Source organism: Rana temporaria, chromosome 10, assembly GCF_905171775.1.
Source record: "Rana temporaria chromosome 10, aRanTem1.1, whole genome shotgun sequence".
Classification (NCBI taxonomy): Eukaryota; Metazoa; Chordata; class Amphibia; order Anura; family Ranidae; genus Rana; species Rana temporaria.
Genome location: NC_053498.1, coordinates 95,895,105 through 95,923,074, shown reverse-complemented (window position 1 = coordinate 95,923,074; position 27,970 = coordinate 95,895,105). Strand labels below are relative to the sequence as shown.

Below are 27,970 nucleotides of genomic sequence, written 5' to 3'. Positions count from 1 at the left end.
AAAAAATGTTTTCCTTTAGTGACCCTTTAAGTTCAGTTTGAAATAAACACTGCAGTCAGTCCTAATAGTGTAAATTGAACCAGTATGTTGGCCAGGCAAGGCAAAGCAGCAGGTTCACTTTAAAGCTGGACCCTGTAGCATGTTATACCTTCCCTTCTCTTCCTCGCAGCTCAATTTGCCATCAAGAATGTAAATGCAGGCCAGTGTTCATTGGTTTCAAACACTGCCCATTCTCTGTGCCCACCTTTGTCCGACCAAATTCACATCGAAATTCCGATGGACTTCCATCGGAGGAAAAGAGAACATGTTCTCTATGTAATCTCTGATGGAATTCATCGGAATTCATCGGTCGGAATTTCCGATGGAAAAAGTCTGTCTGACTTTTTCCATCGGAAATTCCGATTGTGTGTACAAGGCCCAAGAGATAAATCTTCTGACTTTAGCACAACTGCAGTGTTTTCTGTATCTTCTTAGTAGTACACAGTGCACTATTAATTGATTACACTTTTTCCGAGTACCTTTAATCCAAAAATAAAATGTTATTTATAGGGTTGTCCGATACCACTTTTTTGAGACCGAGTACAAGTACCGATACTTTTTTTCAAGTACTCGCGGATACCGATTACCGATCCTTTTTTTTTTATGTCATGTGACAGTGGCAGTATTTATTTATTTTTTTTACAATTTTTTTTTCCATTTTTTTTTAGGGGGGGGGGGGTGTGGCATTGTCAGTGTGTTTTTTTTTTTTTAATTTACATTTTTATTTATTTTTTTATATTTATTGCAATTTTTTATTTATTTTTAATCAGCCCTGTTGGGGGTCTTGGGAGAGATATCAGGGTTCTTAACAGACCTCTGACATCTCCCCTTTAAGACGAGAAAAGGGACTAAGGACACAGATTCCCCAGTCCCTTTCTCAGCATTCTCAGCTGAAATGAATGGAGAGAAGCTCCATTCATAAAAGAAGCATCGTAGACACAGGCGGTTACGATGCTCAGTTATATGAATGGACACCGACTCTGTCCATTCGGGAAAAAGGTAGGAGCCGGGTTTAGCGGCTCCCTACCTCCGCTCTCCCCTGACAGATTGAGGGGGGAGAGCGGCACGGACGGGGGGGTAGGAGGAAACTGCACGGACGGACGGACGGACGGGGGTTGGAAAGAGAACTGCTCGGACGGCACGGACGGACGGACGGACGGGGGGTTGGAGAGAGAACTGCACGGACGGGGGGGGGGGGGGGAGAGAACTGCATGGACAGACAGAGGGGAGAGAGGAGAGAGAACGGCATGGACGGCCGGGGGAAGGGAGGAGAGAGCACAAGGCACTGTACGGATGGGGGAGGAGAGAGAACTACACAGGACGGACAGGGGAGGTGAGAGCTGCACGGATGGGGGAAAAACAGCACGTGGGAAGACAACAGCACGGGCGGGGAGACAGCACTGAGCACGGGGGAGAGAAGACTTGCAACTCCCCTGCCTGCCCAGGTATCGGGTGAGGCATCGGAGCATTTCCCCCGAGTACAAGTACTCGGGGAAATGCTCGGTATCGGGACATCCCTAGTTTTTCCTGTTTTTTTCTGTTTTTCCTGTTTCCTGGATAGAAGAAGATCCTGGACTGCCGCACTCCTTAAAACGATGTCTTAATTGTACAAATAAAATCCAAAAAACAACCAAAGCGATGCAGTCAAAATTAAGTGAACAACAGGAAAAAGGTGGCGGACATGTTTCACATCATGTGATGCTTACTCGTAGGGAGTGTGGCAGTCCAGGATATTCTTCTATCCAATGCACCTGTGCATAGCCAGCACCCTTTTGGTTTAGTGGGATGGAAGCAAAGCCAAGGGATCAGCAGTTTTTAGAGCGGTATCATCTCTCACTTCAACTACCTGGACTATATGTGTTTCCTGTTACCATTTATAAATTCTCAAACCTATGAGCAGTTTAAAAAAAGTACTTTCATAGAAAAACTTTGTGCGTCAGTGAACAAAATATTTAAAAAATGTAAATCTCTATTGCTTGCAGACAAATAGCAGCTTTAGCAAGTGCAATAATAAATACATGCATTTAAGTGGAATTCCAGCCAGATTTTTAACTTTTTTGGTCAAAGTGGGAAAAGGATTGAAACCCTAGTTAAGTTTTTTACACACATTTATTAGTCTGTTTTGCACTTAGCAACAGTCAATATAAAAGGGTGCTTTACAACCCCACGCTATGTCTTGGTACCTTGATAAAGGAGGTCTGTGTGCCATCAAAACCTTGGTTTCTATAGGATTTTAATAACATTTCTGCGATTTTGTTTCCTGCACTTTGGATTGCTGGCTATTTTCTGAATTTAGGTTTTTATCACTGCTTGCGTCCCCATTGGGGAGATTTCCTTATACTTTTGTGGATATCAAGGCAGTAAAAAAGGTAAAATCTTCCCAGATTTTTTCATACTTCCTGTCTACCTTACCCCTATTAGAAATTAGATAAAATCTCCCTATGAGGACACAAACCCCACAGCAGATCGAATGCTTTCCATTCAATCAAAAAATGTTTCGGCCGGAATTCCACATAAAAACTGTCTCGTTTTCTTTAGGGACCTTACAAATCTATTCACATGCAAGTTTGCTGTCAAAAGCTGGACAAACAGATGGTGAAAGCCTGCAGAGCACAGAGCGGATAGCGGAAATCCATGGTGAAAACATCCTCTGCTACGCGACCAAACTGCATGACGATGTACTCGGCTGCGAGAGGAAAGAGAAATTCAATGTAGCCACTCAGATACTCCCAGCATGAACATGAATTGGTACTAATAAAAACATTGATGCATTAAAGGGTCACTAAAGGAAAAAAATGTTTTAGCTGAAATGACTGTTTACATGGTATAGAGACATAATAGTTAACTGATTCCTTTTAAAAATGATTAAAAATAGATAAAAAAACAATCATATAATGTGCCTGCAGTGTAGTTTCGTTTTTGCTGTTGTTTGCTGGTTCTCTGATGTACAGAGCCACTAGAGGGCAGTCAGCCAATAGAGAGCAGTGATACTTTGTCTAAAACTCCTCAGCACCAATCCAGTTTCGTTTTACTCACACCTCCTTGATTAGTGACCACCGTGAGAAATCTCCCAGTACTGTGGTCATCAGGAAACAGGCAACCAGGAAGTGTCCAGAACAGAGAGGATTTACAGCAACATCAAAGCAAAAACGAACAATGAGGACATGAAACCAGGACTGCAGTAAGGTAAAGGAAGCTATTTAGCTAAAAAAAAAAATTCCTTTAGTGACCCTTTAAGCTTTATTTATAGCCAAAGACATTTTTTTTTTAGGTAGAGAGGGGAATGGGATATCTGTGCTCTGTTAAGGAGATTGCTCTTCACTTCCTGTCCTAAAGACAAACAGGAAGTCTTCAAGGTGAAGGCAATTACTCAGGGCCATGGATAAGGGGGTACCACCGCCCAGAGGCGATTCAGTTCGCATGCGTTGCGCTATACAAGTCATTCATTCAATTCATTCATTCACCAGGCGTTCTGTACTGGGCCCAGGCCAGCAGGGGGGGAAGGGTCCAGTAAACATATATTTACCAGCCCCTTCCTTTCCTGAATGAACACAATGAGTGATCAGTACTGCTCTAGTGTATGTAACCTCCATGCCAAACAAAAAAAATTATAAATTAAAAAAATAGTATGAAAAAAGCTGCTCCCCTTTCAAAGCGATGTTTCACCTGAATATAAGTAGAGTGGGATAGGGGGCGCTACTTACTGTGCTCATTGGGGAAAGGAAGCATTGGCTGTTTGGGCCCCCCGTGTCAGGTAGTCTGTATGGGGCCCCATGCCAGGTTGTCTGTATGGGGCCCGTGGTTTTGTAACGGCAGCCCTGCAAATACTTCAATTGCAACATTTTGCATTTTCCACTGCTTTCTGACACAATTTACCAGGACAAATATAGAGGGGGATTTCACAGACAGTAATAAAAGACTGACAGAGGTTCTAACTATCTTCTTTAGATAACCTTACTGTATCCAAAATTAAAAAAGGGCTATAAATACGCTTTAGATCAGTGGTTCTCAACATGGGGGTCGGGACCCCCTTGGGGGGTCAAATGATGATTTGCCAGGGGTCACTAAATCCTGGGCTGTTTTTGAATCCCGCATCGCCCTCCCAGCCTTTTTGCAGGCCGCCCAGCAGGTGTGTCCCTGGAGCCCGCGGCCGCCCACTCAGCCTTTTCGCAGCCGCCTATTCAGTTCACAGCATGTCTGGGGCCAAATTCAAACACACAACGGAACGCAACCCTGGGCAAGGTGCGGATGGACACCTCAAAAGCCGTAGACGGACACCCACAAGGCTCACCGGCCCCCCGCGCAATGCCGCAGACGGACGCCGGACAAGGCCGCCGATGGACGCCGGGCAAGACATCCATAATGTATGTTTTTTCCCTAAACTTCCCTTCTCAGCTTGGGGTGCGCGCTATACGCGGGGGCGCGGTATATGCCGATAAATACGGTATTTACTCATAAACTGAAATATGAGTTTTGACTAGACTGATCATTCAGATTGAGTTTTTTTTAACCCCTGCCTGCCACTTAATGAAAATCTAGGGTGAAATACACATCTACCTTTAGTGCACCATATTGTCCCATGTAATGTAATAACTTACGGTCCTCAGCATTTATAATCTGAAAATTCTTCACAGAGGCCTGAGTGACTCGGCCATGAAAATTTAAGACGTAGGACTGAGTCTCCTCGTTCCAGGATGGTGCCTTGTTGTGAAGAGCGATAATATTCTCCATGTTGCCATTCTGGTAACGAGTCTGGAGTGTCTCATGTTCCTGTAATGATGAAATCATTAGTAGTGTTACTGAAAGAATTACATAATAGGACATAGCAAAGCTGTACTAGGCCTGTAACTAAAAGTTTTTTTCCCCAGTGCAAATTCTAATACGAGCTATGCTATACACTCCATTTAGTATTAAAGAATGTGTCCCTGGGTTTGTACCCTGGCATCAATGGGAGGGAACAGTACACCAGTGCCAGTGAGAGTCACATTTTTGACATACCAGTAAAATTGTTCTTGTACAGTATAGGTCACACAATATTTATTCTTTAACCATGGGATGTAAGCAGCTGCCTTCAAGTGATTGGACACTGGCAAAAAAAAGCTGCATGGACATTCCCTATATAACCCCTCCCACTCCCAGCAAGCCACAGTTTTGTCGCAAGCAGTAGTTCATAAAATAACAGAGGGGAACAACCTGTGTCCTGTACTGTACTCCAAGCAAAAGAATTCTCTGGTAAGTCAAAAATAAGGAATTTTGATTTACCTATAAAATCCTGATAAGGACTGATAACCCCTAACACAACCTCAGGGCACAACCCATTCTGCCGTTGACCCAAATTATGAAAACATGCAGAAAGTGAGGAACAGACTGCTTGCTTCTTTCTGTGCCCGATCGTCAAGAGGGGGAGTCTTTATTGCTAGCATAGACTTATAGACAAAATGACATCATTCACATGAGCACAACTGATTGGCTTAGTCCATATAAGGGTCTTCCTGTCACATGTTCTTCTTGGCACAAAAGTCCTCGTGGCACACTCAGACGCACGGGGTCCTCCACTTAAATTCACAGGGTCCTTCACTCAGATCCATATTTGCTTCTTCGGTGAAAGAAGGGAGGAGGGGGTCAAAGGAGTGAGAGTGCATCTGTCTTTACTCAATCATTTCCTGAGCTGAGATTTTTAGCTCTATAATCTGTTGCTTAATTTTAAGGATAATAACACTTGTTGCAATACCCGCACATACATATACATTTATAAAGAAATAAAAGAAATAAAACAATATAATGAAAGAAAGGCAACATTTAAATGGTTTAGGAGAAAAGTAACAAAATACTAAATATTCATTTTAGTAACTTCCATCACAATCCTTTTTTTTAGGCTGGGTTCACACATATGCGGCCACTGTTTCAGTACGCCAGTCCAGTCCGGTTCACTGGGCCAGGTGCGATTTAGGTGCAAATTTTTACTTAAAATCGCAAAAATGCAAAGGACTGTTTATTTTCCAAGTAGTGGCAGACATAAACCGACTTGTGTCCTACCTCCAATACAATCTGCTAAAAAGTATAGTGGGCTGTGTCTGCTCTGCATATGGACATGCAATCCACCCGCTCCGCTCATTGTGGCCCGCGACCGGTTACCAAGTCGCTTAAGTGGCCCCCGCTCTTCAAAACGTTGGGCACCCCTGGCTTAGGTGAAGGAACCTGAGCACAGGATAGAAGCAGGTATGTATTTTGAAGGGGGGTATGTTTCAGGTCTGGAGCGGGGGCACTTTGATTACCTGGATATCCTTAGCTGTAAAAAGCATGTTGTTCACTTAACTGTTTAGAGAACTCAAAAGCTCAAGCTGAAATTTGCATACACATCTTAATGAGGCAGAGCAGTGACTCCCCCCCCTTTCATTTTTTTCCTGCCAGCAATGTTCAGAAGAGGTCATACCAGTGGTGGCCCATCCATAGGGGGCGCCCGGGTGCCGCCCCCCCTCCCCCAGTCAGTAAAAAAAAATATTTAAAATGTCCCTTTAAGGGAAAAAAAATTCCAAAAAAGGTCCTTAGGTGCACTGTGTCCGAGCGCCGGGCACAGTGCAGTGTGGGTAGCGCCACGTCTGTGCAATCACGGAATTGCAGACGAGGCGCTACATTGGCAGCAACAAAAATGCCTTTGTGGCGCTCTCCATCGTGCCACTTGCTTCCGGCGCGATGGAATGTATTGTTATGTTATGGCTGGGCGGGTGAACACTTTCTGTGTGCACCCGCCCGTCTCTGTGCTAGTCCCGACGTCACAGGAAGAACAGGAAGTGACGTTGGGACTCTCGAGCTCAGTGCGCCTGCCACCTGGAACAGGTAAGCTGAGCTATGCTGCTGGCACATACAGACCCAGCTACCCCCCCCCCCCCCCCCACAGCTTAATAACTATTTTTAGCGCCGCTATACCGCCACCGCACCTCCCGCCCCAGTGTGAAAGGGGCCTTAAAGTTGCAGCAACTTCACAGTAGTTGATGCACTACTTTGGTTCGACTTCCATGCAACTTGAGGGTCATAGCCTTCAATGTAACTTGTGTGCTACAGTTGTCCATTATCACTGATCAAAGCCAAAAACGCATCCAAGTTGCACCCATTCAAAGTTGCATCATAGTTGCACTCCAAAGTCGGTGCAACTTATTATTTGTACAAGTGTGAATGGAGCCTAAATCAAACCCACTGTGCCCAGGCTTACCAAATTAGCTAATATATGGGGTCTCACAGTGGAAGCCCATCTATTGGGGTGCACAGGCGCCGCCCCCCATCCATGCGTCCGGCCCCCTGATCTATATACAGGGCGCTGGACTATGGATTCCAATGGGGGGGTGTTTTTTTGAAGCACGTGATTAGAGCCAGAGACTATAATAGGCTTCAAAAAAGGGTGGGCTTGGGGTGCAGGGCACTGCACCCTGATCCCACCCATTTGTGTGACAATAGTGAATGAATATTCATTATTTTCACACTAAATCTCCTCCCTGGCAATTAGTAAGGGGGTCGTGAGAACGGATTGGCCAAAACGTCAGGCGAGCCTATTGGACGCCTAGGAGAAGGGGAGGGGAGATGCACTGGTGAAGATGAGGACACCGGAGCCACCTACATCAGGTCCATTGTGCTGGAGCAAAGGACAACAGTGATGCTGTCCGCAGCCCGCCACCCTAGATAGGCTAAGTGGCAGGCAGGAGGGGCCGCTGGCGGCCACCCCAGGGAGGGGGGGTGTGGTGGTTTGCTGCCCCCCCAAAAAAATCAACCAGCCGCCACTTGGGTCTCCTAAGACACACCTACATTACATTTTTCCAAGCCCAAAGACCATTAATTCTGATGATCTTACAGATAACTTACATTACGCGGCCGTATGCACACTCTCTCGCAGTTCTGGTTCATCCCAGGAATAATAACAGTCATTTTTCGGGGACCTCGGAACCCCAGAACATTGGTTTCCTGTTATATGGTAAAAAGAGTAAAAATACAACTGACCCAGCTGGACATGACAAACTGTATCTATTATTATATGATTACTAGTATAAGTATAATGTTTTACCAGGCTAGCGTAGGATCAGCACTTTTCAGTATGTTCTGCCTTTTTCTAAATTCAACCTTGGATATTAAACTGCAATCTTTATTAGGCACAGAGTAAAGGGCAATGTACTGTAGGGTAGATGAACAATGCTGACTGTTGTGAATCTCTTCAGTTAGGAATTGATGATGATGCTGTCATGTTATGAAAAGTGTCTTTTGCTGCTATATACAATGTAATGTCAGGGCAATAGAGGATATTTTGGGGGATATACTAATGCTAAAGGAAACCTGTACTGAGAGAAATTTATATAAGCTGACCAGTATACATGGCTGATCTCTCTATCTAAAAAAAATGCTGTCTTTATGGCTGTCATCATGATTTGGTGCCTTTAAAGGGGTTGTTAAGGCAAAAAATAAAAAAAATCCTAAATAGCTTCCTTTATCTTAGTGCAGTCCTCCTTCACTTACCTCATCCTTCCATTTTGCTTTTAAATGTCCTTATTTCTTCTGAGAAATCCTCACTTCCTGTTCTTCTGTCTGTAACTACACACCGTAATGCGAGGCTTTCTCCCTGGTGTGGAGTGTCGTGCTCGACCCCTCCCTTGGAATACAGGAGAGTCAGGACGCTCTCTATGTTGCAGATAGAGAAAGGAGCTGTGTGTTAGTGGGCGTCCTGACTCTCCTGTAGTCCAAGAAAGGGGGCGAGCACGACACCTTCCTAGTTCCTGACCTGGAACAAGTAGAAGAAAAAATTCCCTATTCTCACTTTATTGGCTGAATGCTTAGTTAACCACTTCCATACAGGGCATTTTCACCCCCTTCCTGCCCCAACCAATTTTTAGTTTTCAGCGCTGTTGCACTTTGAATGACAATTGCGCGGTCATGCAACACTGTGCCCAAATGAAATCTTTTTTTTTTCCCCCCCACAAATAGAGCTTTCTTTTTGTGGGATTTGATCACCTTTGCGGTTTTAATTTTTTGCGCTATAAACGAAAAAGAGCGACAATTTTGAAAAAAAAACAATATTTTTTACTTTTTGATTTAATAAATCTCATTTATTTTTTTTAAAACATGGGGCCAAATTCAGGTACGAGATACGACGGCGTATCTCCAGATACGCCGTCGTATCTCTGAGTGTGCGGCATCGTATCTATACGCCTGATTCTTAGAATCAGTTCCGCATAGATTTGACTAAGATCCGACCGGCGTAAGAGACGGTCGGATCTTACGCCGTCGTATCTTAGTTGCAATTTCACGCTGGCCGCTAGGTAGCGCTTCTGTATATTTACGTGTCAAATATGCAAATTAGGTAGATACGCCGATTCAGAAACGTACGTTTGCCCGGCGCATTTTTTTACGTTGTTTAGGCTTTTTCCGGCGTAAAGTTACCCCTGCTATATGAGGCGTATCCTATGTTAAGTATGGACGTCGTTCCTGCGTCAAATTTTGAAAATTTTACGTCGTTTGCATAAGTCGTTCGCAAATAGGGCTGTACGTAAGTTACGTTCACGTCTAAAGCATTGACGATTTGCGGCGTAATTTCGAGCATGCGACGTTCGTAACTGACGTCAAATACGTGGGGTCACCATTAATTTAAATAAAACACGCCCACATCATTCACATTTGAATTAGGCGGGCTTACGTTACGCCGCCGTAACTTAGGGCGCAAGTTCTTTCTGAATACGGAACTTGCGCCCTAATTTACGGCGGCGTAACGTATCTGAGATACGTTACGCACCGCCCATAGATACTCCATTGTATCTGAATCTACCCCAATGTTTGAGTTTAGGCCGATATGTATTCTTCTACAAATTTTTGGTAAAAAAAAACGCAATAAGCGTATATTGATTGGTTTGCGCAAAAGTTAGGTCTTCTAATCATTAACTGACAGTCGGCATACAGCGTCTTTATCATGGTGGCCACACGCAGCTTGTGAGTTTGATACTAAGGCTACTGTCTACTAATGCAGGAACCGGAAACACAAGAAAGTTGGGGTAGGGTATCAGAAAGTATCAATTTGATTCTTGGTAAATCTATAGTCATCGTTAATCCTATAATTGGACATTTCATTTAGACAGAATATAAAGGGATATTCGCTTAGCACATTAATCTACATTGACTTTATACTTATAACTGAATAATTCACCAGGTTTAGAACTTACATAACATACTGATGCCAGTTCTTGTCTGAGCGATTCCCTCTCTTGCACAAACGGCTTTGTCTCAGGGTTCACTCCATTGTCAAAGACTGTGAATCTGGTTCCCAGCATGTTTGATCTGGAATGACATTGATTTATATGTTTGTGTTGAATCTATATTCTGAAATCTATTTTCACTCTTCTAATGAGCAGGCCCGGATTTCCCACAAGGCCACTGAGGCCAGGCCTTGGGGCGGCAGGGCGCCAAGGGGCGTCAGTGGCATGGAGTCCCCCGACACCCGGAACATACAGTTAAGCGCGGTAAGTTATGGGGGAATCCGCTCGCTCCTTAACAAGTGATTGCGGCGATTTAGCCGAAATCACTTGTAAAATGTGTGCTCCCGTCCCTCCTCCCCGCTCCCCCCACCCCACATACCTCTCTCTGCTGGCTCTGTCTTCGGAACTCTGTCCTCCCCCCGGCCACCGAGTCTGTCTCCTGTCCCTGCTGCCGATGTACACAGAGAGAGGGGAGAGCTGTGCTCTTCCCATCTCAGCTGTGACAGGAGTTCTAGCACAGTGCTAGGACTCCTGTTTTGGAGGTGACAGGGTCAATGAAGAGAACATGTCACCTCCAATTGCTATCACACAGGGAATTGTTTTCTCCTGTGTGATAGCAAAAAAGTTAAGTGAACAAAATTGATAAAAAATAAATAAATAATAAGAAATAATAATTAAATTAATAAAATAAAAAAGTAAAGAATAAGAAAAATAATAAGGAAAATAATAAGAAAATTATACAAAAATTTAAAAAAAGTAAGCGACAAGCTACTAATAATAAAAAAAAAGTGAAAAAAAGTAAAAAAACTAAACAAAACATATTTTAACTAACCGTGCCGCTCATTCTCCGTTGATTTGGGGGGGGGGGGTTCGGTTGGCAGGGAGGGGGTGCATTGCGGAACCTGGCCTTGGGGCGGCAGGGAGAGCAAATCCGGCCCTGAGCATGGGTGAGATGGGGGATGTCTACCAGCTCCAATGTCAGGGATCCTTCACACTCTCGCAGGGTAGAACTCCAACCATATGTCCCCAAAATATTAAAGGTCATCAAACAAAAAGAACTGGTGTAGTATTTATTTAAAAAAGGGGAACACATAGTAAAAAATGGGTATAAAACACATAAAAATAGCTAAAAATCTATCCGCTATAAGTTAATCAAAAACCAGTGCCACTTGCATCACCCATATATGGCAGTGCGACGTGTCGGTTTTATATATATATATATATATATATATATATATATATATATATGCGCAGCATAGTATATCTACGGTGGGCAGTCACTAACCGATTAATGCAGGGAATGTATTAAAATATAACTAAAGGCAAAACTTTTTTCTTTTGGACAGAGTGGAGCAGGATTAGATAATCTGTTTTTATTGCTGTCTGTGCCCCGGTCAGGGAGATTCCCCCTATTTGTCCTGTGTACCATTTTCACTGAAGCAGATCCCAAATTTTGGGCTGTCCCTAGAGGAATAGAGGGGGAAATCTCCTATTATGAACACTAGTCCCCTATTTGCAGGGACTTCATCTCACTTCCTGTTTAGCTATGAGACAGGAAGTGAAGGTCATTTTTCCCAATGGGACACAAATGGCAAAAAAACAAAAAAAAGTGAAAGGGGCAATAAGTAACAAAACCCTTACTCCAAAATGAAAAAAAAAGGTTTTGCCTATAGTTCGACTTTAGGGTAAAAATGTCTAGTCTTTAGAAGCACTTTCACTTACCTGACTTTACCAATAAAACTTTCACCACCACGTGAGAGGTCTGTAGGATCCACTGAAATCAGGTAATTAGAGGTCTTACTTTTCTTCCTCTTTCTTCCAGCCATAAGGAAAAGCTGTTAAATATAAAATGAAGATTTCCCTGTCAGCTATCACATAGTGTACTGAAATAATAGGAAATATAGCAGTCATAATAACGATGAGGAGTAAGTAGGGGTGATCTGTGTAACATACAAGTAGCACTGCCCCCTTGGGGGTTGCTTAGAATTGCAAGTTTATCTGTGCCACTTTGACCCTGTAAACGTTCCAGCCCTTCTGACACTCTAGGTTCAGACATGTTGTATGTACCTTTAAATAACACACCAACACAATGCAGATTGATCAGCTTTCTCTGATTTTACTTGTTCAAAGGGGGAGTCTTGTAACAGGGTTTTATTCAGCTAAGTCCTGGGTAAACAGCCAAAACTCAGTTGAAAAGGTTCCCCGAGGCAATTAAATAACAACTTTGAATCACAGATGTAAAATAGCACTGTACATAGGAAACGGACAATAAATGAATGAATATCTAAGGAAAGTTACAAATTGCTGTATATACTATCATTGCTGAAAGGGGACCCCAGGGTGGCCTATTATACCTTTAATCCTATAGAGAGACTGGGTATTCTAGATCTTAGGTGTATGTCCCTTTAAATAGCAATAGGAAAACAGTGTCCATGATACAAGGCCTCACAATGATCCTCATCAGCAAGTTGGGGCTCATAGAACAAGAAACCTGAGTGTAGCACAGTGATGTGTAATCAAAGCAAACAGTTGTGCTTGGCTAGTTGTAATCTTCAGAGTAATTCCAGGTGTAAGGTGTCTGTATACAGTGTTCTGTGAGATAAGGTAAGGCAATTCCAGGTGTGAGATGTCTATATACAGTGTTCTGTGAACTAGGATAAAGCAGAGATTGTATTGGCAGTCAGATGCCCTCTCACCAAACTGAAGAACAGCATAGGAACCTCCTGAAAAGCGATTCAAGTCGATGCATCCTACTGTAGAATGGGCGGAGATGCTGGACTCGCAGCGGGGGACCGTGAGCTGTCTGATCTGGCTGGTGACAGCGATGCTGTGGTGATGCCCCCTGTGTAGCAGGTAGCGTTGGACCCCACTGGGTCAGAGCTGGGATCGCCGTTTGGCTGCGTGGTAGGTCGCAGTCCTCTCGCACAGCAGCGGAGGGGTGTTTACTTGATGGAGCTTGGGCCTAGTCTGCTGACCCTTTTTCAAGCCTCTCCCAGAGTTCTCTTTCTGAAACAGATGGCATACTGGGATGTGTAGTCCAAGGATAGTTACATTTTCCAAATTTTGTCATGTAACAGCCAAAAACATAAATGTATTTTATTGGGATATTATGTGATAGACCAACACAAAGTGGCACATAATTGTGAAGTGGAAAGAAAATGATAAGGCAGGATGTATCCTGTTTAGGATTATGAGAGGCCTGGCCCCTAGCTATCTCTGTTCTCGTTTCCATAAACAAGCTCTTGTCAGATCATTTAGATCTACCGGCAGAGATCTCCTCTACATCTCGGTGCCCAAGAAGATCCGGCGTGGTGGTCGGGCCTTCTCCTACCAGGGAAAAGCCTCCCTGTCGAGCTCCAGGAGGCCCCTACTATGCCAGTCTTCCGCGGATTACTGAAGACTTGGCTTTTCATGCAAGCCTTTCCTGCGTAGCCTCTTTCTTCCACCCTTTCTGCCGCTCTGTGCTGCTTTTGGTTCCTGGGTCCTCTTTTCCCAAAAACTCTGCTATGCGCGTCGAGACCCTTTCAGGGTAAAACCGTGCTATATTAAGATACCACTCAACTCAACATGGGCCATAAATCAGTTTGCACAGCATTGCAAATAGTTTTAAAGCAGTGATGTGCTTTCTTGATGAAAAGTACAGTATCATGTAAATGGGATGAAACAAATTTCCTTACATAAGTTTTACATGTATATCTGCCGCCTTGAGCTTGCTTTAGAAAGTACACATTGTGCTAGAGATTTTTTCTTCCTGTTCAGCACTGGGAGTGTAGTCTTGGCATTCACTGTGTGACAGCTGATTGGAGGAAAGGCACGCCACCCCCCACCCTCCAGGCTGGTTTTATCTTGAGAACTTGTCAGAAGTTATCATGCTGATAAGAGAGGAGCGGAGCAGAGCAGCAGAAAGACAGAGGACTTAGTGCTTTGGACAGAGATAGGAAAACACTGCAGATATGTGTGCCTAGGTCAAATTTCATGAATCAGGTTTACAATTTAAAGAAAAACCCATCATAAAAATGTCATTCACCGAAATGTAGAAAAAAAGTGCAGTTTCAGCAGGAACATAAGATTTCTTTAGTTACCCGTTTGCCATCGTCCCTCTCTAGATGCAAGTAATAGGTAGGGTAAATGCCTTTATCAACTCCTTTCTTGTCTCTGGTGATACGGCACTGGAGAGTCATGTTGTGTGGAGCTGGACGGAATGCAAAGCCCTCAAGGTCATCTGTTTCTAGAGGTGGCACTATTTCAGAATCTTCTTCCTACAGTGATATTGTAAAGAAGTACTGTCATCGAATTAAAAAGAAAAAATCATATTGTTCAGAGAATATTATAGTTGCTTTCCTTTGTATGCTACTCCATTGTTATTGACAAACTGGTATTTTCTAAAGCTAAGTAAATGAAGCAAAAAGCAATGTTACTTTAGTTTCTGGTTTCCTTTATAATAACAAATATGGTCAAAGATGTGCCTGTGTATGTCTACAAATGGAAAAGTGATCAATTTTTACAATTGTGTTCAGCCGGTCTTGTGATTCATACACCCCTGTCAGACAGTGTAGCATGGGCAGTGACCACACTTTTCTAAATACAGCTTGGGCACAATCCTGCTACCAGCCTGCTATACAAGAATGATCACCACATTGATGAGGTTATCAACCCCTATTTCTCTGCTCTGTTTTCCTGTCCGCAAGCTCCCAGTGTTAGATTGGCAGCACTGTACAATGTGGTAGTCCCTACTGGTTCTCAAAGCTGGTTCCCGTCCTTGCTCTCCCAGTAAATGAGATTCTATGCTGGGGATTACAGGAATGTAAGATAAAAAGAGAGCCAGGCAGTTAAACTAGGTATATTTAAAAATATTGTTGTTTTTAAGGAAGACATAACTGGAATAAGTTGTGATCTTTTATTATCTGCCTAGAATTCAGCTTTAAAGCCTCGTACACACAATAGGTTAACCAGAGGACAATAGTCTGAAGGACCATTGTCCTAGGTTAACCGATGAAGCTGACTGATGGTCCGTCGTGCCTACACACCATAGGTTAAATAACCGATCGTGTCAGAACGCGGTGACGTAAAACACAACGATGTGCTGAAAAAAACAAAGTTCAATGCTTTCAAGTATGCGTCGACTTGATTCTGAGAATGCGTGGATTTTTAACCGATGGTCGTGCCCACTAACGATCGATTTTGACCTATCGGTTACCAATCCATAGGTTAATTTTAAAGCAAGTTGGCTTTTTTTTAACCGATGGTTAAATAACCTATGGGCCCACACACGATCGGTTTTGATCGGTTTTGACACACAACGGTCCTTCAGAGCGTTGTCCTCTGGTTAACCTATCGTGTGTACGAGGCCTAAGGGTTAGGTTTAGGGTAAAAGTTGGCAGTCAACTGACTGAACTGAGGTTCAATGAGCCACAATGTGGGCAGGTTACCTTTGCAACATTCCTCAGTTTTTTTAGGGCTGTGTTTAAACTACTATATATACTCGAGTATAAGCCAACCCGAGCATAAGCCAAGGCACCTAATTTACCACAAAAAACTGGGAAAACCTATTGACTCGAGTATAAGCCTAGGTTGAGAATGCAGCAGCTACTGTAAGCACAAAAGAGGGTCAACAATGCCCAATTGCACGCCTCACTGTGCCCATTGCAACCTCACTGTGCCCAACCTCACTGTGCCCATTGCAACCTCACTGTGCCAACCTCACTGTGCCCATCCTCACTGTGCCCATTGCAGCCTCACTGTGCCCGAGTCAGTGTACCTGAAATTATTGACATGCTGCGGGTGTCCATTCATTGTTTAAAACTTGCGGTCTCCTCCTGGTCCCTTCCGTGATAGGCGTTTCTCAGCAGACACAGTTCCGCCTATCACAGACATTCTCTCATCCTCGGACTCAGTTTCCCAGCAGACACTGTGTTCAGTGTTCCGCCAATCACGGATGTCCTCTTGTCCGAGGATGAAAGGACGTCCGTGATTGGCGGAACACTGAACACAGTGTCTGCTGGGAAACAAAGTCCGGGGATGAGAGAACGTCCGTGATAGGCGGAACTGTGTCTGCTGAGAAACGCCTATCACGGAAGGGACAACGTGGAAATCGCGACTTTTAAACAATGGACGCCCGCAGCCTGTCAATAATTTCAGGTACACTGACTCGAGTATGAGCCAAGGGGGGTATTTTCAGCCTTAAAAAAAGGGCTGAAGAACTCGGCTTATACTCAAGTATATATGGTAATTACCTTTTTAATGGCTTCTTTAACAACCGGAAGATTTTACCCCCTTCGTGACCAGGCCATTTTTTCTATTTAGCACTGCACGATTTTAACTGGTAATTTTGCCGTTATGCAATGCTACACCCAATCTAAATTTATATAATTTATTTCACACAAATAGACCTTTCTTTTGTTGGTATTTGAGCACCACTGTGTTTTTTTAATTTATATATATATGAAAAAAGACCACATTTAAAATATATATATATATATATATATATATATATATATATATATATATATATATATATATATATATATACAGGACAGGAACAAAGTTGTGAATCGTGGCAGCTGACTCGACTTCCTAGGCTCCACCAATAACTAAAATATTGCTCTTGAGGGGATAGAGCATGGCATGAACTTTAATGATACATTTGATAACACTGTTGAATTGCCAAAAGAATTCTTATTTTAGGAAATCATGTAAGAAATTGTGTATTTTTTTTTTGTTCATTCTTTCACCTTACTAGAGGCAGACAATGGTCTTGTATATACAACACTGCTGAGGATATCCAAATCTTCATCAAAATCATCATCCAGGCCCTGTGCATCTGCTGCTTCATAAGAGGGGTTTCTTTCTTTGGATCTCACTATATAAAAAAAAAAAAAAAGGGAACAGTACTTTCATTATATAGTCCTTATACCAACATAATAAGAAGGAATATAACACAGAAACATAGAAAAGTGACAGCACTTTCCTTTTTTGTCCGCGTATAGATCTATGTTTGTCCCAAGCATGTTTGAAGCCATTTACTGTTGACTGTCTCACTACCTCTGTGGGCACTGATTTTAGGGCCAAATCCAGTGGCAATACCACTGCCATGCCCATATTGAGATGTAGAAGGGCTGCACAGCCCTGACATTGTAAGGACTTTCTTGAATGATAAATTTGCCCCTTTGGAATTTTGTTCTTTTCATACACAGCAGAGAGGACTTTATTATTAATATTTTGGATTTGCTTTTCTTTACTCACTGTTTTATGTTGCTTAATTTTCTTTTGGCGCTACACATACTTTTTATATTATTAATTTAAGTTAGGTATACTACTTATATGTGTCAGCGGCCATTATAACACAGCGCAAAGACAATTTTTTTTACATTTCTGACATTGTAAGGGCTGATGATATTAACTATTAAAATGAACCCACAATTTTGCTGTCAATAAACCATCCCCACCAGGTAAACTAAATGCATTGGAAGTATTTTTTTTACTGTAACATATAATACGTTAAGTGTTTTATTTTTATTTTATATCTTGCTGTGATAACTATAAAATCAATGTTTAAGTACTGTAACAATTACAATTAAACCACTTGCAGGAACGGTAATTGTTTAGAGCAGGGATCCTCAAACTACGGCCCTCCAGCTGTTGTGGAACTACACATCCCATGAGGCATTGTAAAACTCTGACATTCAGAGACATGACTAGGCATGATGGGAATTGTAGTTCCTGAACAACTGGAGGGCCGTAGTTTGAAGACCCATGGTTTAGAGATAAGGTATTTTTTTTTTACTTTAAACAAAGGTTTTATTGATATAGAAAGGCATGTACATATGAGGCACAGTAACGTATAGACGGCATCAATATTCAAAAAAAGTATCAATAGTTGGTTCACACATGGTAACGTACAACACATCTAGTAATTGGTAGCAATGACAGCTAGTAGAGTTAGGGCCAACATACTAACCAATATCGTGGCAACAACCCAATAACATAAATCATGTCATATAAATAAGGGGCACCCCTCCTTGATCATGTGCATGTGCCAGAGGCACTCTGTCAGTTTAGGGGGCAAAGGTCTCATCCACTTCCTGGCAATGAGTTTTCTAGCCGAGAACAGTGGGCCAAATCCACAAAGATCGTGCCTAACGTAAATTTTTCCATTTAAGTTACACTGCCTTAAAATTTCTACCTAAGTGCCCGATCCACAAAGCACTTACCTAGAAATTTTGGGCTGTGTAACTTAAATTCTGCCGTCGCAAGGCGTTCCTCTTCAAATGGGGGCGATTCCCATTTAAATGAGGCGCGCTCCCGCGCCGGCCGTACTGCGCATGCTCGTGACGTCATTTTCCCGACGTGCATAGCGCGAAATTACATTACGCCGAGCTTTGTGGATTGCGACGGGTCAATAAAGTTGCGTCGGGGAAAAAAAAAAATACGGCGGGAAAAAAAAATTTAAAATTAAAAAAAAATTGCGTCGCTGGACAGAAAGGTCTGCTTTTACATGGTGTACTAACTTTACACCTTGTAAAAGCAGCCCTAATTTTGCGTATGCAAACTAAAACTTACGGAGAAAAAACGAAGCTGAAGTGCTAATTTGCATACCCGAGGAGGCATTTCGACACGAAATGCCCCCAGCGGCAGATGCGGTACTGCATCCTAAGATTCTCCCTAACTATGGAAAACTGATTCTGTGGATCAGTTCCATAGTTAGGAACAGGGATACGACGGAGTAACAGCAGTTACGCCGTCGTATCTCTTTTGTGGATTTGGCCCAGTGTCTCCTGCAAGAAGATTTTAGTGTGTTTGTCTAGAACTTTTGGAAAAATACCCAGAAGGCACTACTTGGGGTCCAGAGCTAGGGGTGAGCCCATGTTGTCGTGCAGAAAGGTGACCACCTGAGTCCAGAAGCCCCAGGTCTTAGGGCAGGACCACAGGAGATGAAAGAATGTACCTGTTTCCACACCACACATCGGGCATAGAGTGGATTGCTCCCTCCCGTATCTGGCCACCCTGACAGGGGTAAGGTACGTCCTATATGTAAAATATAGATCTGGGTCAGCCTATCCGACAGTTTGGGGGGGATACCTCCCTACAGGACTCCAGTGCCTCCTCCCACTCCTCATCTTCAGGTGGGCCCACCTCCCTCTACCAAAAGGGTTTGAGAGCATAGGCAACCCTACCAAACCCAAGGGTGGAAAGCATATTGTAAAATGATGAAATAAGGCCCTTTGGGTCCGAGCTTCTGGCAATGGCCATAATGTGATTTGGGGCGGGTTGGGGAGTCGACTGTGAGAACTGAGCCCGGAAGGTATGTCGCACCCCTGAAGAAATCTGAAAAACATGTGATTTTGGAGTGTATATTCCTCCCTGAGCCTATTAAATGTTTTTAGGTCTCCGTCTAGCAGCAGGTGATGCAAGTAGAGTATACCCTGCGAACTCCAAATCCGCATTGGAAGTATTTTAGCAACATTTATTTCAGTCTTAACGTTCTTTATTCTGAAGAAACCAATCTATGCCTTATCATGTCCTTTCTCATGCTTGAGGCTAAGTTGGGGTAATTTGAATCAACTGATAAGGCTTTGTGTTGTAATAGAAAAATGAGGAACCCAAACATTCTTTCTTCTTCTTATTACTATAGGATTTATATAGCATTGGCAGCTTGTACAGCACCTTACAATATAAAGGGAGTCTGTACAGTTACAATTCTATATAAAAGGGTTAGGAGGGCCCTGCTTGTGTGAGCTTACAATCTAATAAATACATACATTTTAATAGTGATGCCTCTTTGAAAGACAATAGCACCAAGAGGACCTACCATGGTATGATTTATAACAAAATCAAGGTCTTGAAGAAATAGTGATGTACTAAAATCTAAGGGCCAGATCCACAGCCCGGCAGCGCAACGTAACTTTTTAGATTTAAGTTACACTGCCGCAAATTTCCTAAGTTAGGTACCGATCCACAAAACACTTACCTGGAAATTTTGCGGCGGTGTAACTCAAATCCGTCCGGGCCAATTCAAATGGTGCGAGTCCCATTTAAATTAGGCGCGCTCCCGCGCCGGACGTACTGCGCATGCTCCCGACGCTTTTTTCCCGACGTGCATTGCGCGACGTGACGTCATTTTTTGAACGGCGCGGTGCGTAGCATATTTCCGTATTCCCGTACGGCTTACGCAAACGACGTAAAATTTAAAAATTAGACGCGGGAAGGATGGCCATACTTTACACAGCAGAACGCCTGCTGTGTAAAAGTAGGGCTGCCTCACAAAAGTGTAACTAAGCGACGGGAAACTAACGTAGCGGCGACGTAGCGAACGCGAAAAAGCTTTGAGGATCGACGTAACTCCTCATTTGCATACCCGACGCTGGATTACGACGCAAACTCCCCCCAGCGGCGGCCGCGGTACTGCATCCTAAGATCCGGCAGTGTAAAACAATTACACCTGCCGGATCTTAGGAATATCTATGCGTAACTGATTCTGTGAATCAGTCGCATAGATAGAAACAGGGATACGACGGCGTATCAGTAGATACGCCGGCGTATCCCTTTTGTGGATCTGGCCCTAAAATTCTATTATCATATGTAAATATTGGTGAAATCTGCATTTTGAATCCCTCACTACCAAAGCTGCTGCATCTACAGTATATCACAAAAATATGTAAAAGATCAAATATCACAATTGCAAAGCTCACTTATTTAAGATATACATTATTAATAAATGATTGTGTATTTAAATAAAAAAGTAAAAAAATTCAGGTTAATCCATATAGATTCACATCCCCAGATTATATAAACACAATAATCAGTGTTTACTTATTCTCTTAAGAAAATTCCCATATCATGTGCTACCTCAAATTTTCTTGTCGTTTTGAGCCTTGTAATGATCAAAAAAAAAAAATTGACAATCTGAAAACTAACAGTTTTGAAAAAAATTCTACTAGTGTATGGCAAGCCCAACTTAACTGCAGCAGAGAGGAACCAGGCTAGGTTCCCATTCCTGCGAATGGGCAGTACAGTAAAACCTTGGTTTGAGAGCGTTTTGCAAGACAAGCTACATTTTTAAATACATTTTGACTTGATATACAAGCGATGTCTTGATATACAAGTAGCGTCATTTCTCAACTGAGTATAAAAGAGAAGAGAGGTGCCTCTAATGCCGCGCACACACGATTATTTTTCAGCATGAAAAAAAACGACGTTTTAAAAAAATGTAATTTAAAATGATCGTGTGTGGGCTTCACATCATCAGTTCTGAAAAACGACCAAATTTAATTTCGAACATGCTGCATTTTTTAACGACGTTTTAAACTATGTAGTTTTTCGGGTTGTAAAAAATGATCGTGTGTGGTCTAAAACAACGATAAAAACCCGCGCATGCTCAGAAGCAAGTTATGAGACGGGAGCGCTCGTTCTGGTAAATCTACCATTCGTAATGGAGTAAGCACATTCATCACGCTGTAACAGATAGAAAAGCGTGAATTGTCTTTTACTAACACGGAATCAGCTAAAGCAGCCCCAAGGGTGGCGTCATCCGCATGGAACGTCCCCTTTATAGTGCCGTTGTACGTCACCACGCGCTTTGCTAGAGCATTCTTTAAAAACGATAGTGTGTGGGCAACGTCCGTTTTAATTATGAAGTTGGAAAAAACAACGTCTTTTCTAAATGCCGAAAAATGTAGTTTTTTTTTTAATGCCCAAAAATGATCGTGTGTACGCGCATAAAGTGTAGCAATATGGTTATTTTTCATCTGATTTTTTCATCGGATATTCCGACTGTGTGTATGCCCCATCTGACTTTTTCCATCGGAAATTCTGACTGAGTTAGAAAGACAACATGTTCACTTTTTTTCTTGACAGAAAAAAATTCTATTGGAAATTCCATTCGTCTGTATGGAACTCTGACGGAGAAAAAACATGCATGCTCGGAAACAATTCAACGCATGCTCGGAAGCATTGAACTTCATTTTTCTAGGCTCGTCGTACTGTTGTACGTCACCGCGTTTTTGACGGTCGGAATTTGGTGTGTCCGTGTGTATGCAAGACAGCTTGAGTGGAATTCTGTCGGAAACTCTGATCGTGTGTTCAGGGCATAAGTGGCGCCTCTCTTCTCTTTTACACTCTGTAGCTCCTGCTGGATTTTGCTTCTAATCCCCATGGGAGGCTTCCATTTGTGAAGGGACATTTTATGGTTACACAACCTATTACATTGCTATAATCTTTTTATATGGACTATAAACTAAAGGACCTATGAATAAATGGTTGTAGAATGAATCATTTGACTTTCCATTATTTCTTATGGGGAAATTCGCTTTGATATACAAGTGCTTTGGATTACAAGCATGTTTCTGGAACTAATTGTGCTCGCAATCCAAGGTTTTACTGTATGTGTGAAATTGCAGAAGAAACATGCTGTATTTTTTAGCAGACTGCATGGATGCCATTAATGCTTAATGGCACCCAAGTCTTCGGCAGCCACAGCGTAATTTTTCTTGCGCTAACCCAGTTCCGTGTAATGTGTGTGGCAGAGCTGTGTTACTCTCATAACTGAAGGGACAGAAATACAAAACCGCTGTTTGCCTTTATTTCAGCTTTAAGATTTGCAGGACTTGATAGCTTGTTAGGGAAGTAGCCAGAACAACTTTATAGCTTGAGGAGAATGTTTGAGTTTTTTAATCGTTAGTGGACTCAAACCAATGGGAACATTTGAATTGTCACATTCTTTGATCTGCCCATTTTTTATTGAATTACCTGTTTTTTGCGGCTTTTTTTTATGCCGCTGTTTGACTGGTGCTGGGGGGACTTGTCTGTCCCCTACAGACACTGAATTCTCCTCATCACTGGAGTTGTCAGCTACAACCATCTTGTTTGCCTTCAGTTCTTGTATTACATCTTGTGCTGCGCCTGTAAGAAAATCTCATTAGGAAGGAAACAAAATACAATGGAGTTTCTACAGACAATCTGATATCCCAACCTTTCATCTGAAGTGTGTTTTCTTTCTCTGTGTCTTGAGTCTCCTGTATGGATGATCTCCGATTCTTCACTTTGGGTGATGACGTTTTGGCCTTTGATTCCTTCAGATCAGATTTTGCTATTTAGCAAGACAATGAAAACAGGGTGTATTATATACTCCAATGTTTTAGCTATTGGTATTTTTATCAGTCCAATGCAGTGTATGGTATATGTAACATACTCAACGTTGTGCAGTTTGAACTTGTTACCAAATAGATAATGGCAGTTCATTCATTAATTTAGGTAAACACTAGTCTGTGATCTCTCACATACCTCTAATAAATCACTGGTAAGTGATTTTAACATCAAATACTGGCACCTTTGTATTGTTTAAAACTTGCTATTACCTTTTACCTACTGATGATCCTCTAATGCAGTGGTTCTCAACCTTTCTAGTTACTTGACCCCTTGATAACATTTCCCAAATTGTAGGGACCCCTAACAGTAAAATTATTTTCGTAGCGTGGGTTGTCAGCACTGAAGGCAAGACAAGTAATTTGCGCCCCTAACCCACGGACATTTAGCGCTCCCTGAGTCCCTTCCACTCCAAATAATATTAAAACCCCTTATGGTACATTTTAGGATGTACCACTCTTTCTCCTTTGTTCTCCTTTCTTTCCCTTTTATCTCTCTATCTTATTTTTTATTTAATTTTTTTTGCCCATCCCTCTCTCTAGTCGTCTTTCTTGTTCTTTCTCTTATTCTTTCTCTCCCGTTTTCCTCCCCCTCTTTACCTTTCCCTTCCATGTTTTCTCTAATTTTATTCCTTCTCTTACTCCTTGGTGGGGGGGGGGGGGGGGGGGGGGTGGTGTAATGAGTGGCAATGATGGCGGGGAGTTGGAATGAGTGCCAATGCTGGGGAGAGTTCTGATCAGCCAACTTAGGTGCTCTTGATGAAGGTCATCTGCTCATCTGGGAACTGTAGTGGGGACTTTTAATGGGAACTATAATCACAGGTAGTGTTACTCACTGTGTTTCCGGCTTCACTGTGTCTCTGACTTTGTGGTGTCTCGTAGCAGTGACACCTCTACCAAAATCAGGAGATAGGGTCTCCTCTAGCTCCTCCCACTTCACATTCCTCACCAGTCAGCTGACCTCTAGTCTCTGCCCCCCAGCCATGCCGTGAATGGAGTGGGTGGCCACGGGCTCCAGGAACAGCCCTGCTGGGTGGCCGCAAAAAGCCTGAGAGAGAGGTGCGGGCTTCAGGAACAGAACCGGATTTGGTGACCCCTGGCAAATCATCATTCGACCCCCAGGTTGAGAACCACTGCTCTAATGGACCCTGGCTGTAAGCAGCCTTCTACAACCTGTTTTAATGGGCTATATATATATATATATATATTTTTTTTTTTTTCATAAAGATTTTTATTTAAGAGAAAAAACAACAGAGCTTTAGGTCAGTAGTTCTATGGTTAACAATTGGTAAAACATATTTGCGTTACAAGTGAGAATCATGTAGCAATGCATAAACCTTGAGAACATTGGTCCATTTCTGAGTCATTCTATGGGTCTATGCGGACAACAGCTATGAGCAGCAGGTAGCTCACACAAAAAGGTAATTTTAAGCTCTATTTTCTTATGGATACACTGGTCTTGGTCATCGATTTCTAAGAGGTAAGTAGACGTAGAGGAATCGGTTGTGGCGTAAGTTAGGTCCACAGCAGTGGTATATTCGTAATATGTCGAGGTTATGGTGAATGTGATGGAATGGGCTTAAGTGGTATATGCATGTTGTTCTTTTGAGAGAGGCTTGGCTAGGGGAGTAAGAGGAGGAGAATGAAAGCATGAGGTACATATATTTTTGTAAAGCAGAGGCCCTAGAAACTAATGTGGTTGATTTTTCTATTTTTTTATGTCACACGCTATTTGCGCAGCTGTTTTTCAAACACAATTATTGGGGAAAAATACACTTTTTTTTTATTTTAAGAATTTTAAGAACAAGACCCAACTACCCAAAGCCTGGACTGATGATTTTAGAGAATTCTCTGCATTTGTAATAACATTTCAAGGGAACACTCCTTTCTTGAAACCTACCTTATAGGCATTGTTCAAACTATGATTCCAATGAGGTTACAAGTAATGCCTTGTACACACGGTCAGACTTTTGACCATGCAAAAGTCCGCCGTGAGTCCGTCGGAAATTCGACGGAAAGATAGAGAACAGGTTCTATATAAGGTTCGTCGGACTTCCGACAAAAAAAGTCAGATGGAGGCTACACATGGCCGGACTTTCCTAGAAAAAAAGGTCAGACTTTTTTTCTCGGAAAGTCCGGCCGTGTGTACAAGGTATCAAGGTACCACAGAAGTACTAATGCAAAAATACCATGTAAACCCTTTAAAAATTGCTTTAAAAAGTATATAAAAAGAATAAAATGAGTAGATTGCATTGTCTTTATATTTAATTGAAACACTCTAACCGATCAATAAATACCCAGTGGAAGTAATTCAGCTCACCAGACTCTGCCTATAATAGAAATCAGATTTTTGGGTGCCCTCGCCTTTTAGAGAAACTTCAAGGATTATATTTCACCATAGCTTTCCTATATATTGATGTTACAATCATGGGCGTCCGCTCCATAGGGCAACGGGGGGCAATTGACCCCCCTGGAAAATCAAGAAGGTGTTGAAGAGTCTCGCGGCTGTGGGCTGTCTGAGCAGTCCCGGGCCGGATGTCACACAGACACAGGGAGCAGAGTGAAGCCACCTCCCCCTCCAGTGTTTATGTGTACACAGGGAACCTGCTGTGCCCATGCCGTGCTGATGGCCGATCTGAGGTACTGAATGGAATGGGGGGGTCCGTCTGTGCTGAAGGTGGGTTTGTGCTAAAATGGTGTCCATCTGTGCTGAGGGGGGGGGGGTCCATCTGTGCTGAATGGAGGGGTCTGTGCAGAATGGGAGGTTTGTGCTGAATGGAGGGGTCTGTGCTGAAGGGGGGGTCTGTGCTGAAGGGGGGTCTGTACATTCTCTAGGCTATATTTATATGGGCATGGAGTGAAGCTGAATTATCTCAAGAGCTATTTCACACTGCCAGCTGGCTGCGTTATCGGTAAAGCGCCGCTTTACCATCATTTTAGCTGCGCTATTTGCCCGATAGCACGGTGCTTTTAAACCCTTGCTACCGTTTGAAGAAAGGGTTAAATGTGTATTGTAGCTGCGGAAGCGCCCCCCCGAAAAAAAAAATTGCGGACGCCCATGGTTACAATGTTAGGGTGATATAGTGTTGTGTTACAAAAGGAACTGTGCCGTTGGTGGAAATAATCCATCCACCTGCAGTATGTGTATTTTAGCTGTGAATGCAACTATTTGGATTGAGTTCTGCCTTAATGATTTACCCAACACCTGTGAAAGGGCAGTAATAAAATGTGGTCCAAAATTTTGGAAAGCAAACATTTTAGCTGCCAATAGTTCAGCTACAGATTAATAAAAGCACTTGTTAATGTACATCCTACATCTTGTATTACCGGTAGGTTAAATATTATCATAGAGGTTATAGAGTTACTGGAGATCACACACCTGCTCTTGTCTTGTTCTTCTGTTTTACTCTGGCTGCGATTGGCTCTTTCTTTATGGTAAGAGGCAAGGTGTCTTCAAGAATGGTCTCCTCTATGTCTTCATCTGAAACATCAACTAAATGAAGATAGAATAAACACAATTGTCACATATAAGCTCTTTAATCATAAGCATCAATTATGTGACACAAAAACGGTATGCCCACAGATCACAAGATAAAAAAACCTTGTGAAGAAAACACCAAAGTATAGATTTAAATTTGGGAGTCTGATATTACACAAAAATGTCAGACTCACCTAGCAACATGTCTGAAATCCAGAAAAAAAAAACAGTTGGCAGCACCCTGTCCTTGGAAACGTTGGGGCAGATCCACAGAGATCTGCACCCGCGCAGCGTATCAGAGATACGCTATGCCGCCGTACCTTACCTGGCTTAAGTTCGAATCCAGGAAGATTTTGCGCCGTAAGTTACGGTGGCGTAGTGTATCTCTGGCGGTGGAATTCAAATCGGCGATTAGGGGTCCCGAAATTTCCCGCCGTGCATTGCGCTAAATGACGTCGCTAGGGCGTAATTTTTTTTAACTTAGACGGGACTTACGTACATTCCGATTCACGGACGACTTACACAAACAAAAAAAATTTATTCTAATTAAACGCGGGAACGACGGCCATACTTAACATGGCAAGTCTAACTATACGCAGCAAAATACCAGCTTTAACTATACGCCGGAAAAAGCCGACTAGAGACGACATAAAGGAATGCGCCGGCGGCTCGTACGTTCGTGGATCGTCGGAAATAGCTAATTTGCATACCCGACGTGGAAAACGACGTGAACGCCACCCAGCGGACGCCAAAGTATTGCATCTTAGATCCGAAGGCGTACGAAGCCGTACGCCTGTCGGATCTAACCCAGATGCAGTCGTATCTTGGTTTGAGGATTCAAACTAAAGATACGACACGGGAAATTTGAAAGTACGCCGGCGTATCAGTAGATACGCCGGCGTACTTGCTCTGTGGATCTGGCCTGTTATTTATACTAGCTGCCTCTTCTGCTCAACTTTGCATCCACATTCCTTACCTCTCTAAATCCCCTAAATCCCCTCCTTGCTCACCTGTGCACCCCAAACTGTAATATCTTCTCTGCCTACCCCACACCCCCCTCAAATTTCATCACATTTGCAGAACATGCT

At 42.8% G+C, this 27,970-nt stretch overlaps 1 pseudogene; it reads right to left on the bottom strand.

The window, feature by feature from the left end:
- Positions 1–1,804: 1,804 nt before the first annotated feature.
- LOC120915345 overlaps positions 1,805–27,970 on the bottom strand; it is a 55,071-nt pseudogene continuing 28,905 nt past the window's right edge.